This window comes from Solea solea, chromosome 6, assembly GCF_958295425.1.
Source record: "Solea solea chromosome 6, fSolSol10.1, whole genome shotgun sequence".
NCBI classification, from domain to species: Eukaryota; Metazoa; Chordata; class Actinopteri; order Pleuronectiformes; family Soleidae; genus Solea; species Solea solea.
Window position 1 is genome coordinate 8950164 of NC_081139.1, and position 16043 is coordinate 8966206.

General features: G+C 39.6%; 1 protein-coding gene across 5 annotated transcripts in view; it reads right to left on the bottom strand.

Moving 5' to 3' along the window:
* The window catches only part of LOC131461174 (plasma membrane calcium-transporting ATPase 1-like), a 76089-nt gene extending 64860 nt beyond the window's left edge, over positions 1 to 11229 (bottom strand). For 3 of the 5 annotated variants that reach the window (XM_058632227.1, XM_058632224.1, XM_058632226.1), the window contains exon 1: positions 10691 to 11228. The gene's annotated coding sequence lies outside the window, so the exon portion shown is untranslated. Of the gene's footprint in view, positions 1 to 10690 lie in introns of all 5 variants that reach the window. The other 2 variants (XM_058632229.1, XM_058632228.1) reach the window with 1 other exon arrangement.
* Positions 11230 to 16043: the final 4814 nt, after the last annotated feature.

Sequence of the window (16043 nt, forward strand, 5' to 3'; positions counted from 1 at the left end):
AACATGGGAAGTCCCAATCAACAAGTACAAATGTGTATATCTCAGAGACATCTCATAAAATAGCCTCAAGTGGGTAAAGTTCTATACAGATCCAGAAAGTCTAGATCCAGTGGGTCAAAATGTAAACACTTCAGGTGCCTGTATGTAAAATACAAAGTGTTGAATCCTTGACAAAGGTCGGCACTCTCCGAGTGAATCCTCTGTTCTCTATTGGCCTCTCAGTAAAAGTAAATTAAAAATCTCTTCCGACTCAAAATACATCAACTTTATCAAAACTGTGTATTATCAAAATGCAGCCCTGATAGCACTGATAAGGAAACAAATACACAAGCTAACAGTACCAATCAGGATTATATAATGTAAACTGGCAACTGAAAGAGCTGGCTGAAAAATGGATAGCGGTTACACTGAGATGACTGAAACCTTCAGCCAGAGCACAAATTGAAAGTGTCACACAATCTGATGAGTTTTGCCAAGCCAAAATTGTCAAAAGTGTCAAGGGACAGAGTATTCAGTCCATCAGAAGAATAAAATCTGTTTAATCTCTTGGGCTACAACCAAAATGTTGCAATTGTGGGTTTTTAAAAATACCAGAGGTGAATTAGCACAAGGACACAGCTGGAACAATAGCTGCAAGCCCCACCAAGATATTTCCTCAGTCTACAACTCACAGCAGGAACTTTATATGGGCCAAGAACTCTACCCTGAACCTAATTGTGACTCTGTTTCCTCCAAGTAGAAACACGAGAAGGAGAAGAAATCCTCATAAAATACTCCTGATACTACAGGAAAGGTTCGGTGATGACAACACACCTATAAGGACAGTGATTATAGTGCTTTCGTTGCCTATGGAGCACTGTGGTGGCTGCACTTCATTCAATTTCAAAAAACTATATTTGTCCCTGGGGGGCAATTCAAGGAATAACAATAGCGCTCCATTCATTCTTTCAAGTGCTACTGAATATAATCTTGTCAAATTACATTGACACCCGATCAGATTTGACAAAACCGTTTTGTAGTAAAACCAGAGAGAAACTTCAACCCTTACTTTCTTCATGCTGTTCAGACAAAACATTTTATATTATTCTTTCAAATTGTTAAAAGGGAGAATGCAACAATATCACGTGATATTTTCAAAGCCACATGGAAACATGCAAACAATTAGATCTTGTATGCCTTCCCTCCACCCGCCCTCCAGCTCATTTTTTCCTGGTGAACTTTGAAATTAAAGCCATTGCAGTTGCACTGAGCACATGACTTTACAGAGCCGAGACCAAAAGCTCTCCAACTGTTCCGAGTGTGAAAAAAATAAAAGGAGAAAAAAAAAAGGAACAAGTCAAAGGACAAGTCAAACACCCAAATCTAATCCTGGTCCTCCGAGTCAGAAGCTACTTTTGTGCTTTTTTTTTTTATACAAAAACCAGGTCCTTGCTCTGCTCTGGTTTTTTTTAATGTTTTCCAAAATCTCATCTTGGCCCAGTTTGGAGGTTCTTGGCTGTGACAGCAGTATTGTGCGTTCAGATCTGAGCTTTGCATTTCAGCGTGTACACAATGTGATGAATGGGTATGTGCTGACTGCTCAGTCACCATGGCTAAACAAAGCCACGCCCAGTGTCTACAACACAAACACTGCATTCCAATGACCCCGCTTTCCTAAACATGGACTAGGACAAGGAATTAAATCAGTGTAGGACTGGTAGACAGAGGTAGCGTGTCTGTCACCAGAGGTTCCTCCTGTCAGCCTGTCACCACAACGACTGGAGGAGAAAAAACAAACCACAACAGGGCCTTTTCTGCAGTGTCTACAGTCTGAACAGGAACCAGAACTGAATGTCAGCAGGGTTTCCCCAGAGAACTGCTTCCCACTCAGATCCTGATCCACCTTATCTCGTGACCACTTGTAAGCATGTTTTTAAAACATGTAGGCTACATGGTGTTGTATTCGGTTTCCTGCAGATCTGAAGTGTGCTTAAGTTAACAGGGAAGTTTCCTGAATAATAAACCATACTGCAAAAATGTGTTACATACAGCATGAGTCACTATTTGGAGAGTGTATCCCTATCTTCAATATGAATGCAGAGACACGGTCAATGAGCGGATACAAAAAAGCTTTTGCAGAGCCCCATGACTCTATGATTATAAGCTGATTTTTAATAACAGAAATTGTAGGAAAATCTTTTCACTAAAATGCTAAATAGCCAGTATTTGACATTTTCTGAAATGCAGTATGTATTCCATTGGGAGGTAGCATTAATTAGCATTATTAGGGTAATCCAAGTAAGGTCAATGATTCCTTTGTATATCTTTACTTTCAGTGCATGTTTATTTTGTTTCAACACAAATGACTACTGTACAAAAACAAAAATACATATGTTTATCAATAGCAAGGTTCAATGTAAGCTGCATGAATTCCAGAACTTTAATATCACATGGTTATTGGTAGAATAGATTCTGGTGACTTGTACTTGTCTATAGTTCCACTCATATTTTTGAACATCTCAATTAAACACTTCTAAAAAGTCTTCTGTTGAGGTTAAGAAGCAAAATAAAGAGAGGAAGAGATGGACTGAGACATAACACGCAAGCATGCACACACAACACCTGTTGGCTATGTTCAGTACAGGGAAGTGAAATCCTGACTGCTGCCAACACAACATGAGGAAACCATCAAGCCTCCACTTCCTGTTGGCTTTCCTACCGCCCTCCATCTGCTCACTTCCTCCTCTGACTGACGCCTTTTTCTGACCGTCTCCAAACACACACACACACACACACACCCACACACACACACACAAACACACAGGCTTGCGTAGCTATTTTTCTTAGGACACAGCATTGACCTCCATTCTTTTGGACAGCCTGAATAAAGCATTATCCTTAACCAGCACCAGTGCCACATCTAACACTAACCTAACCACTAGGGCTACAAATACCAATTGTGTTGGGAGCTCACTAATGAGCCAATTATTTTGTGATTCGTCGATTGGCCGCCGATTATATCCATTTATTCAGAATAAACACTAAAAACATTAATGGGGACGACAGCTTCACTGCACTTACACTGACTGTACTGAACATCAGTCAGTATATAAACAAAGTTACAAAAAACAAATAGACAACTTTTTTTTATTATGATTTTTAAATACCTGTTAGTCCAACTGAGCTTGTACTAAATCAAATTTCTCTGAGTCAGACTACCACACCCGGGTAATGTGGTAGGGCTGTCCAATTCATCAGCCGACATGGTATTACCTAGCTGCCAGCTAAATAGTTTGACAGTTCTTTTCACCTGTGATGTAATAGATCAACCAGGAAAAAAAGCCTAAAAAGGCATTTCACCACATTGCGTAGCAGAGTCGGACACTTCATTCAATAAATCGATTCCCCCTCTAGTGCCTGGGGGGACAAGGACAGAGGTCCCGTACTCCAATAGCCTAGTCAAGCTAACTGGACTACTGGAAACATATTGACTGCATAGGTCTTGCCAGTGGGTGTTAATGTGTTATTGATATTTAATTGTTAAATATCATTTTTTCTTTTGACTTAACAAAAATTAAACAAAAAAAAAAAATGATCATGGGAAAATATCTCAGCTGACTGATTCTGCAATACATTTCAGAGTGTGGTATTTTTCTATGAACAAGATAATCACTTTAATCAATGTGCTGTACTCAGCTTGATTATTTGCAGTATTATTAAGACTTTTCTCAATTAATTTTCCCAATCAGCCTTTCATAAATGATACAAAACTGCAAATGGTATGATACAGGGTTTTATCCATATAGACACATTAAATGTGAAGCATGATCTCCAGTTATGCAGATTCTATTTGGACATGGCGGATGGTAATTGTAATTGTATATAAGAAGCAGATTGTACCTGTATACAATCTGCTTCTTTTAACCATTGATAAAATTACTGTAAAATAACTAACACTTGTAGCTTGTGCCATTCATTTCAGTTGTGGCCGTGTTTTGGTAAAATGTTCTATGAATATGCTCTCTTTCTCCTGCAGCATCTCTGCCTTAACCACTCTTTATCAGCTGTTAACATACTGCAGAGGGAGGCCAAGTAAGGTGCAAACATTACACACACACACACTACTAACTACACTGGAGGACCTGCAAAGTAGTCAATCTCTCCTATCATTCCTCTGCACTTTCAAAAAAATAAATTGCCGCCATCTGAGATGAAGAAGTTGAAATTTGTCAAAAACATATCAGGGACATGGTATGATTATATAATCTGAATTAAATATTAGTTTTTAACTAATCTTATACTCAGTAATAACTTTAGTATCTACCCTTCCATCTGAGTGCATTACCTTAAACATGAAGTTTTAAACTGTACACAGGCACAGTATGTACAGTCTAGTATAAGTACAGAATGTACATATATTTATGCAACTGTCAAGGAACAATAACACTTCAGTAAACCACAGAGCAGCAAATCCATGAGTAACATGTAACAATCCCCCGCACTCGCTCACACACACATATCAGCTCACTGCAGTTCATCACATTCACAACAAGCTTCAACACCTCTCTGCACCGACGGCTTCATCAGGATTAACACATCTGAGTGTGTCACAGACGCACCTTCACCTTCGGGAAGTGTGAAAAGTTAGTTAGAGAATGAAGAGGGAAATTTAGATAAGACAGACTACACAAATCCCGCAAAATATCATGGTCCAAATACATGTTCATTTATCGATGACTGGCTGCTCTTGTCTTTTTTTATACATTTTGTTGCTTAATATTAATCATTATTTCATCTTTAGACTAAGAGCATATTTGTGTTGGCCTCATGTTCCTGATCATACCTCAGGACCTGAAGTTCTTATCTCAAATGTGAAACATTTTAAGGTGGCATACAAAAAAGGGCATGCTGCTTTGTCTTTAATACTAATACTATACTACTATAATACTATAATACTAATTAATAAAGTCGTCTGTCTGTCTGTCTGTCTACCTACATCAATGTTTCTGATATGTTGATTATATTGCATTAAATTATATTTAACTATTTAACTCTCAGCAATAAACCAGTGTCAAAAATACAAGTACAAAGATGCAGATTTGTTGATTCAGTTCATGTTCATCCCACAGCTCAAACCAATCTGTTAGTTACTTGCAAACAAACTCCCACATTCCTACACTCAGAACACCTGTCAAGCACAGATAGAGGTTTTATGTAAGCATGTGCCAGGAGAAAACTTCCAGATGGTCCAGTTATGAACATTGATCCTACGGACACCAAAAGGACATGTGCCTGGACCCAGCAACAAGGTTTTCCTGTGACAATTATGCGCAAGGAAGAGGCAGAAAACACCTGATGGGATGGGAGATGGGAGTTCATAATTGTTTCTTCCATCATTTCCACCTTCCAGAGCAACTAAAGGTCAGCTGTTTTTGAACTGTTCACCAAGTGTGTTTGCTGTCAGTTTTAATCTGTGAGTATTTTCTCCAGTCATTTAGGTGCTAACAGAGCATAAAGTATCAGTGCTGCTGCTGTGGTTACCGGCATTTATAACATATGCTGTACAGCACTGAACAGGTCTGAACTTGTCTAATATAATACTAGTCTAAATTGAGTTGGGCAATTAGCTACTGGTAGGTAGGACTGGGCAATAGTTCAATATAATATAACTTATCCGACATCCATCATCATCCATCAGGATAATTATCAATATTGACTGGGGTGATATTTTATATATCATGGTGACATTTTTGGCCATATCGCCCAGACCGACTGGTAGGTCAAGCCAATCTTCCAGATTATCAGAAATCAAAAATTAAATTGCCATGGCTAATTCATCATAACAGAATTAAATGCTATTACCGTTTTACTCCAAAGTGAAATCTGTTCACTTCAGTTTTTTCAGTTGTTGTAGAGCTTCCACAAGAAGGGCTGTTTGTCATTTTGATAGACTTCCATTAAAAATAAACAAAAGGAACAGATTATGCCACATTTGTGGAAAAGTACACCAACAGCAGTTTACTAGCAAAGTAGAACTTGAAAGCGAACATTTTGTGTTTTGTGATGAAAGGTGACAAAGACACCGCTATTATTAAACAGGTGATCATGGAAAAACGTGTTTGCGTTACCGACTACAAAACGCTCAGTGACCACGCACCCGTGCCATCACTTAAAGGGATCAATCTTGCAATGTTAAAAGAATGCAAAAATGAATAAATAAATAACATACGACCTTCAAAACATAACATCTTTGGTGGAAGTAACATACATGATTAAAAGTACAGCGGCCTTTTGCTTTAGTACAATTAATCTAAAAGAGGGGATATCGAAATAACAACCAGTTTCAAAGAGATGAGAATAATAAAATCACAGCAATTACATTCGATTTAATCAGTGAATTGAAAGAATTAGCTGATCATAATCAATAATTGCTGCCATGATAAAGATAATCTTATATAATAAGCCTAAATATCCACAGCTAATTGTGTTGGACCTTTAACACATACATTTCAGTTTCATATTTATTTGCAGCTCATTACATGTCGTTATTTATAACTAATCCTAGCCATGAGCCTAGAAGACTTCCTAGTTAAATTAAAAACAGATTATTATTTTTTTTATTATTTTTTTTTTAAACACATCACATAGAGCTGTATTTCAGCAATTCGCTACATAGAGGTATGAACTCTATGAAGCTGAATTATAAAATAATTATAAAGACCAACAGCCCTATTATAAGCACAAACACTGAGGCCATGCATATCCTAAATATAGGGCTGAGTTTCTTACAGCTGCACTGCGTCCATTAATAATCGATGTGGACTTACATAAGAGACAGTGTGCTCTGCTGGATCTGGTTCACAGGCCGGGATTCCGTCTACAGAGGGGTTTCTACATTTCACTGAATTTTAAAACCTCCCATTCAAACAAACTGACTGTGTGTGTTCATGTCCCAGCTGTGAATGACACCATGCTCTGGCTGCTACAGGTGCATTTGTCTCTGTTGGAATATAGTACGCACAGTAGCTGTTACAATGGTGCCATCCAACATGGGTAAGGCGCCGTATGATACAGTATATCATTAAGCAAGTCCATCATATTACCTTTAGCCACATGTTTCACTTACAGTGTTTATAATCTTTTAATAATTATACTCAAACTCTTTGTAGTGTGACAAAGATTTGCAGTTTGTGGCTCTTTAGTTTAAAACCTACAAATGCTGCATGTTAAAAAAATGTTGTTGATAATACTAAAAATAATAAAAACCTAAAAGTCCAGTGTGTAAGAGTTAGAATCAAACGGAGGACTCCGTCCGAAATGTGCACTCTTCACTAGTTTGTCCATTTGGGCTGCTGTAGAAACACTGCAGCACAAGATGGCAGCCTCTATAAAGCAAGGACCTTACTTATTTTTAAAGCGATTATACACCGACACACATATATTCATTCCACTTTTTATCAACTCTAATATTTGTAGCTGCTCAAAGAAGGTGAAACTCCTGTAGGACATTGGTAGGAGAGACACACTGAGTCAGCATCCGTCTCCTCCTGTGCTCCTCTCATCAGGACCTCAGCAGCTTCAGACACACACAGAGATCTCATCTGTCTGCAGGTAAACCAGACTGTGTTTCCCTGATAATGTTCAGCACAGAGGAAAGCTGCATCATTTTCATACATTATTCATTTGCATAATATCAACGGCAGACCATAGCCTCCACCATCCACAGAATTATACCATCAATTACCATTATGCTACAGAGGGTATCGGGGGATTTAAACCAATCCTACAGAGAGACAATCGGTCAGATTTACATGTTGTTAAAATTCTTACATAAAAACTGCATTCACAAATCTCAACAGTCAGAGGTGTGGCCAACACAAACAAATACAGACCTGTTGAAAGAGCACCTTGTAAATGCATTGAGACAATACACATATACAACGTCATGGCAGAAACACGTCTGTGCGACATGCTGTTTACTCACGTTCTTTGGCTGGACAAACCAGTCCATGTTTAAATGTTAATTTGACATTCATGAGCTTTGTTAACTTAAAATCCAATGTTGTTGTTTTTTTATTTTTAAATCATTTAAGCAACTACTTGAAATGATGGCTAGCGTATTCATCTAGTCTTGAGGTTTACAAACATGAATCCCAAGACAGGCATAAATTAAACTACTATACAGTAATTTCCAGTTGTTGTTTTTGCCAATATTTTCCCAGTACAGACCACATCTTTTTCTCCATAAAGAATACATACACTTCCATTAAACCATTAGGTGCTATTTCATATAACAAATGTCATTACTATAGCTGTTGCTCAGGCTGCTGTCTATTAACTAATTACATCACAAGAGGAGAAGATGTATCAGTAACTGTGTGGTGGAACACATCAGCTGAGCCATTTCATGAAGGAAATCCTGAACCGTTGCTAGAGGCCTGTGCACACTGTTTCCTAGTAGAAAACCAAAAAAAAATCATTCACTTTAACAATCAATTGTACTGGCCCAATAAGACTGTGATGTGCAAGAACTTTGTAATAATTAAAAACCCACAGCCAGTTTTCTAGTTTAAGCCCACTTAAAGTGCTTTACACTACATCTCACTTTAATGCAACGTATCTATCTATATGCAATGCTTTTTCTATCTCACACCATTCATCACTGCCAACACTGCAATCAGGGCTAAATTGGGATTTAGTGCTTTTCCCAATGACTTACAGGCCCTATAAATCAAGGCAAAGCATCACTAAATATTTGCTTTATCCCTTACATGAAAATCTATAAATCTATACATATATACATATATGTATACACATATATATATATATATATATATATATATATATATATATATATATATATATATATATGTATACATATATACATATACACACACACATACATATATATGTAATTATATACATACACATATATATACACACATATACACTGTATATGTATAGCATTTGCAGTATATAACAACAGGGTCAACGCTCTGCACACAATCATCTAAACTGCTCACGGTTTCTCTACACTTGCATCAGAAGTTTTATTTGCAACAGATTTTCTGTGCAAAGAGTGAGAATTAGCAGTATTGGAGAACATAAGGAGCAATGCCCTCGTTTGGAGGTCACAAGCTGAGGAGGAGTCACCATGAGCCAAGATGCGGGATCCCCCCTCCTTCCTAACGCAATAAGGCAGGACACACCCAGATAGAGAGGGGAGGAGGAGGAGAGGATGGATGAAATGAAAGAGGAGAGGAGGAAAAAGAAGCAGGGTAGCTTCTGCTGCTGCTGTTCATCCGCCCATCTTAGTAGATGACGTAAGGATGGTTCGGAACAGAACGCCCGTTAATAACAAAAAAGCAGCTCAGTAAAGAATTTTCCACCCTCGTTCACTTCCGCCCGTGATTATGACAGCCTAGAAAGCAGAAGTACTATTTACACTGTGAGCGCTAAACCACTCCAACAAGCTCAACAAGCTCACCCTGAAGGCGGTGCATTCATGGCAAACAGTGCAAGGACACCAGTCCGACCAGAACAGCATAACAGCAGCAACTATCACAGCAACCAGTGTCCACTGGGGAAAATGCCTCGTTTTTATGATGAAGTTCCCATAGACTGGTTTCATATACTGACAACAAATTGTTGTTTTTTTGGTTACCAAGGGGGACGTCAGAGGGAAAACAACCCATTGTAAGCGGAGACTGTGAGCAAACTGTTTCCAGACATCCGCAGGAGGTCTCCTCGCGGCTCACAGCCTCTTCAACAGTACATACATGCCGTTCTGTTGCCCGGGGAGACCAGTCACACGATCCCCATGCAGATTTTCACATTGTTTAAACATACATCCTTGTTAGGGACTTAAGGCGAATATTGTTACGCATCGTGAAAACATGTTCACGTGACATTGAGACAGCTTCTCGATTCGGCATACCTCCACTACACATTTAACATCGGTACGGTCACTTAAATGATAACTTCACCAACCAACTGATGCGCACCCAACGGTATCCCGGCAGTGAAATGCACAGCGGCGGGCGACAGGAACCAGAGAGCACCGCAGCGTACGGAGTCCGAAAGTTGACGTGTGGTCAGAACCAAGCGACATTTGATTGATTATTGACGCGTTCAATCACTATTTATCGCACAGCGCCACTGTGTTCACTTCAACGACCGCACTGGTTCGTGAAAGGCAGCGTGAGTGTGCGTGTTAACATTATATTTCCATTTTCTGAATGGAGGTTTATGGCATTGTTGACTGCAGACGACAGAAAGGCACGTATCGAGGCTGTAACCTCCTAGCTTAGTGTCGGGACGGTTAACGAAAAGAAAACGGGGTGAAAACGTGTCTTTGGTGGAGTTCAGCCGCCAATGAAATTAATATCACAGGCCGTACATGTCACAGTGTCCCTGTACATGATACTTTACACCTGTAAAAAATCCCAAATTCGGCTGTTTAGTCGCTAATAAATTGGCGTCAAGGTGAAGAAACAGTACTTGTGGACGTTACCCGGATGCTGAGCAGTACGGACAACTGTGGAAACACGCGATATGCGTCTGAAACACTTTAAAACGTCTCTCTAAAAACGTCCCCAGCACACACAACAGATTATGTGTCATGTATTTAAGCCACAAGTGAACTGAAAGAAAGCAGCAAACTTTAAAACACACACACACACACAGGGAGAGAGAGAAAAGAAGAGGTTACCTCCGCTCCGGGATCCACGTCCAAATCACGTCCTGTGGTTGTTGTGTGGGTGAGGCGAGCAGCGTCTTCACTTTAGAGGGGTTTGTCCATTTCCCAGCACGGCTTCAAGTTGACAACTGCAGTGGTGAAAGAGACTGACAAGCCGAGTGGAAGAGGGCGAGAAACAGTCTTCCGAGGTTCGAACCAGTTTATTTGACTATAATTACAACGGCTCATGAAGTGACGGAGAGGAAAAACTAATCAGCTCCACAAATCAATCCGTTGAAAGGGAAAATAAACTCCCTTTCTCTCTCTTTCTCTCTCTCTCCCGTTCTCACACTCTCTCCTGAATTTCAAAAAAACAAGAGGAGGGAAAAGCTCTGATAACAAAGAGCAGATCCAGTAAATGAGCTCCGCTGGTGTGTGTTGCAGAGCAGTGGGTGGGACTTGGGGAGACTACAGGGGTGGGTATGGGTGAGGGGGTCCGGCTGATTAAAAAAAAAAAAGACCCAAAGAAAAGATCCAGTGTCCGGATCCGACTCTGCCCAACGAGCTGGAGAACTGAGAGAGGGAAGTGAACTGCTGCCCGAGACTGCGTGAGATTGAGGGAGGGACAACCTTGTTTTTAAGGTGGATCTATGAATTAATCAGGTACTCCAGTAGAAACCGAGTAACATCCAGAACACCAGGCCTGGGGTAAAGATCCAGAAATGCACACGGAGGATAATCTAAATCCACATCTGGAGAAATGTCCTTAATGTAGCTAATTTCTGCAAAAGGCTTACAAATCTAAATTGATATGACACAGTAGCCAGCTGCCTACATTTCTTATAAACTGGTTTCCATTAAAACATATGATGCAATGCAGTTTTTAACCAAATTTCCATAATGTCTGTAAAAAAAGATGTGTTTTATGTGTACACAACTTATAAGTATGTTTGGATAAATGTGCAATCACTTTAGAATAAAAAATAGATTGGTTTTCTTAGCCTTGGCATAGTCGTTTCTTGATATACATAGGGCCTCCAGGCCACCAGGGGGCCCCAACGCTGCAAGTTCAGCCTCATCTGAGTGGAATTAAAATGACCTGTCTTTATCTATAGCTGTCCTACGTGTTAATTAAATCCCTTATATGCCAAAAAAAGAGAGATAAATGTAGGATATAAATAAAATGTTAGTGAACCAAAAAACTCAATATCGGTTTTATTTATTGACGTTATTTTCCTTGTCTTATAGTGTTTTTAAGAGGTTGAGAAGTTATCATGACTGTAGCCTGTTTTGCTCCTGAAGTGTAAAAGATTGTGGCATCTTCGTTGGATCATCTCAAGGGTTAAGAATCTCTCCATCATAGTTTAGCAAACTATGGGCCCCATAGTTTAGCAAACTATGGGCCCCATAGTTTGTGTGTGCTTTCTTTATGGAGGCCGCCAGAGTGTGGGTTTTGCATTTACTGTACCAGACAGTGTATAACATTTTCTAACTGTAAAGGTACAGTGTACATTTAAAGCTCTAACATTAAACTATGTACTTTTGAGTCTCTAAGATCAGCTGATCACCTATTCTTAGTGGTTCCAAGATCAAGGCTGAAGCTCAGACGAGATCGGGCTTTCATTATTGCGGCCCCTTAAATTGTGGAATGGGTTGTCGTTACACATTAGGCAGGCCCCTTCTCTTCTCTGTCTGCTTTAAAAAGTGTCAATTGTTGTTCTCCACTTTGACTGTGAGATGTTGTCTATGTCTTTTATTAATTTATTTGTTTTTATATCTCTTTGTTTATTCAATTTCACTCTTGTATGGCACTTTGGTCAACTGTTTTAAAAATGGCTTATAAATAACTTGGATTGGATGAATATCTGTTACATTTATACTCATTGCCAAATAAGTTCACACAATACCATCAGCTCCACCTGACTCTCTATTTATTTTTTGGTAGAGCTGTGTTTTTGTACACCATTGACTCCAGTTTCACTCAGTGATGTTTTCGAGCTGTGCACAGTAAGTGATTAATTTTATGTCAAGACAGACAAAAGCTGGGAGGAAGCACAACAATGGCTTTAGCGAACTGAAATGACTGCAACAGGTTGGAGTAGTTCTGAAAATGCCAACAAGGGCTCTCGAAATGCTCAATAAAAACCTCGACTTTCAGTAGGTTCATGTGATAAATGCTGATTGCTAAATGGGTAGCAGAGAGGTTGCGGTATAGTGCAGGATTCCCAAGGCTAACATCACGTAGAGGCACCAGCAGTGTCTTGGTGATTACTCATAATTCCTCAGGGGATGATAGAAGTTGCTTTAAGCAAATATTGGTAATTAGTTCACCAAGACAAGCAGCAAATAAAGCATAAATAAAGAGTGCCTGTTTAGTAATATTTGCGTCTCGCACTAAATTTAGGAATGTTGTGGTTTCCTTATCAGTCCACACATATCTTTTTGCCACTTTATCTCACTGGCAGACATCATTTTTAGTCAGTTTACCACACCAAAGTCCAAAGAGAAAATCTTTTGGTGACACAGTTAGTTGCTGGTCCACTGCTGCCTAATGAGATACGTTTGTGTCATTTAAACCACTGATCACACAATAATATGAACTTGCTGATGGAGGAAGCTGACGAAAACAATTATTAATATATGTTCAAATAAAAACGTTTAGATTTGAATCATTGTGTCTAACATTTTCAGCAGGAACATTTTTGTAAAATATGTAAAAAAAAAAAAAAAAAAAACATTTAAGAAATCTTCCATGACAGCAAGCCTGACCTTTTTGTTTTGAAATGTAGAGATCATTATAGAAAATGTATTTGTCCTCATGTATGGGGGAATCTTTCTGGTGCAAACACATAAACATGAACAAGGAAAATGAAAAGAAAATGTCTCGCTGCCAAATGGCCACTCAATCAGCTCTGCCTCCTACGCTATGCTAATGATGGAGAGGTGGTTATTGCTGCCATTAACAGCACAGTGCACTGCTTCACTTTCAATGAAACACTGACTGCAGATGAAGAACCACTGATTCCTATCACAGTTCCCAAAGTCGCCACTGCCCACCACCAGCTGCACCTTTGTCCTCCATCCGTCACGTGTCCTAAGACTACATACCAACTGTACACACTGTATAATGATGTGTACTGATCCACTGATTTAGCAGGAAGTCATATCCACATGCAGTACCTCAGAGGTGAAGAGATAAGGCATTTTGTGTGTGTGTTAGAATGAGAGAGTAAGAGAGAGAAGATAACCCACGGACAGGACTGCGTCACACAGACGTTCCAGTTGGCAGAAATGGCCGTGACAGCGTGCGTGATGTTGGCGCTCTTAAAAGGTTTCATCTCATGGCCATCATGGCTGCAAAGGTGGAAGGTCCCGCTAGACTGAGGATTCAGTTTTACTGCATGGATTTCACACACTCAAGTGCAAAAACTGTATGACCTGCTGGGAGATGGAGTCTGTGGAGGACTCCCTTTATTTAGTTCTGGCACATTCCTTTTGTGGTCAAGCTTGGAATTTTTCCAGCAGGCTCCAAACAGACTTCTGAGGCCCAACTATACATTCAGAAGACACATAATCAGATCAGTAATTGTATGGAGTTATGTTTTTGCCCTTCTTATAAAGGTAAATCCAACATTTACTCTTCTTTTCGGGTGGGTTGCATCTCCACCAACTCTTATCAGAAATATAATGTGAATAACTGCATTCTTTACCACTGCCAACCCAACGGGCAGTGTGTGGACGGCAGGCTGAGGGAGTAGGCAGGGTTGGGTAACATCCTCTTGTAAACAGGTTCTCTGCAGGCGTCTGTTGGCACGGATGCTGTGCACTCTAGTGGATCAGCGTTCAATCATCAGTAACATTTGATGAGGCAAAAACAAAAGTCCCACTTGTAACAGTGCCGTAAGGATCACTGAGAGATGCTCGTGATTGACATTTTTGCCAAAGAAAAAAAAATAAACATCATCTCTGGGAACAAAAAGAGAGATGTTGATTGATGTTGACAGTAACATTGAATTTAACTTAATAAAGTATCTATCTATCTAACACCTGTGTTGCCCAAGGGCGGTGTATGTGGTGCTAAGAATTCAAAGTATAATCCGCTCCAGGTTTCCAGCTCCTCGATAACAAGGGCTGATGCTGGAATAATTGTTTTGTTTTCCACTAAGGACTATAACATAATTATGGAGGTGCTCACAGAAGAGAGGAAGACCCTGGAGTACCAGCCTCTGGTTGAAGAGTGCAGGGTGGTGAGGCGTGGCACACTTAGTTGTTAAATGTGGAGTCTGGCTGTTGAGGTTTCCAAGCCAAATTACATAGCAGCTGTTATCACCTTTAGGTCTGAAGGGAAGTTACCAAAATCAAGCAGCTTGTTGGAAGGAGAATGAGCCTTGTTACACGTTTGGCGAAAAGTGGGATGCTGGAAGCCAAATGTGTTGTGTTGTGGTTGAAGGTCAAAACACTCAGTGATGGTTTAGCACCGTCTGATGAAGTCAGTGTGGGGATAGAGGCTACAGTTTCTTCATCAGTTGAAAGGAGATTGCACCCCAGCAGGTGTATGATAAAAGGGTTGAAATACACCTAAGTATTCAATGTGTGGTCAAACCATCACAGTTTAATGAGGCACAGGCAGGGTGTAGATTTTCAGGCATGTGATTATGCAAATGATGCCTGAAATTGTCCAAAATCAGTGTACCTCACATTTTAAACAGTTGGCTGTCTATTAGGAAAAAAAAGTTTAGGTTATTAAGGAAGCAAATTCAGGAACAGCTTGTATTTAGAAAAAAAACATACAATCTTAACGTGTGTGTGTGCGCGCGTGTGTGTGACTCCCAACTCCTCTCTCCATAGAAAGTTTAACAAAGTGCAGCAATTTTACTTAGACTTCAGAAAAGAGCAATGCCAAAAGAACAAACAAAACTTCTTTAAATTAGCCTAATCTTACCTCCAGTAAAGAAAGCAGAAAATAGATGACAAAAAACTTGCCTAATCTTCTAATTTAAAAACAGGAGAAAAGAAAAGGTGGAATAAAAAATGGCCCATCTCTCCTACTGCTACCTTTAAATCAATACAAAAAAATCAACAATTGAGCACACTGTTTCACAACACTCTCTCAAGAGCAAAAAAAAAACACAACTTGTGTTTCAAAGTGAACTTTTATACACAAAACAACTTGCCAAACTCAACACATCAAATTTACCTTTAACTAACTAATACCACTATCAATTTCAATTACACAGACTAAGGCCTTGTTTGGAAAGAGTGAGCAGGAAGTCCAAAGTGCAGGTTTTTAATGTATATAGCCCAGGCCCCCAACACTTCATCCACTCATGTTGAAACAAGTCTTCCTCAAATGAGCCACTCACAGTGTGCCACCTGGTTGCTGACA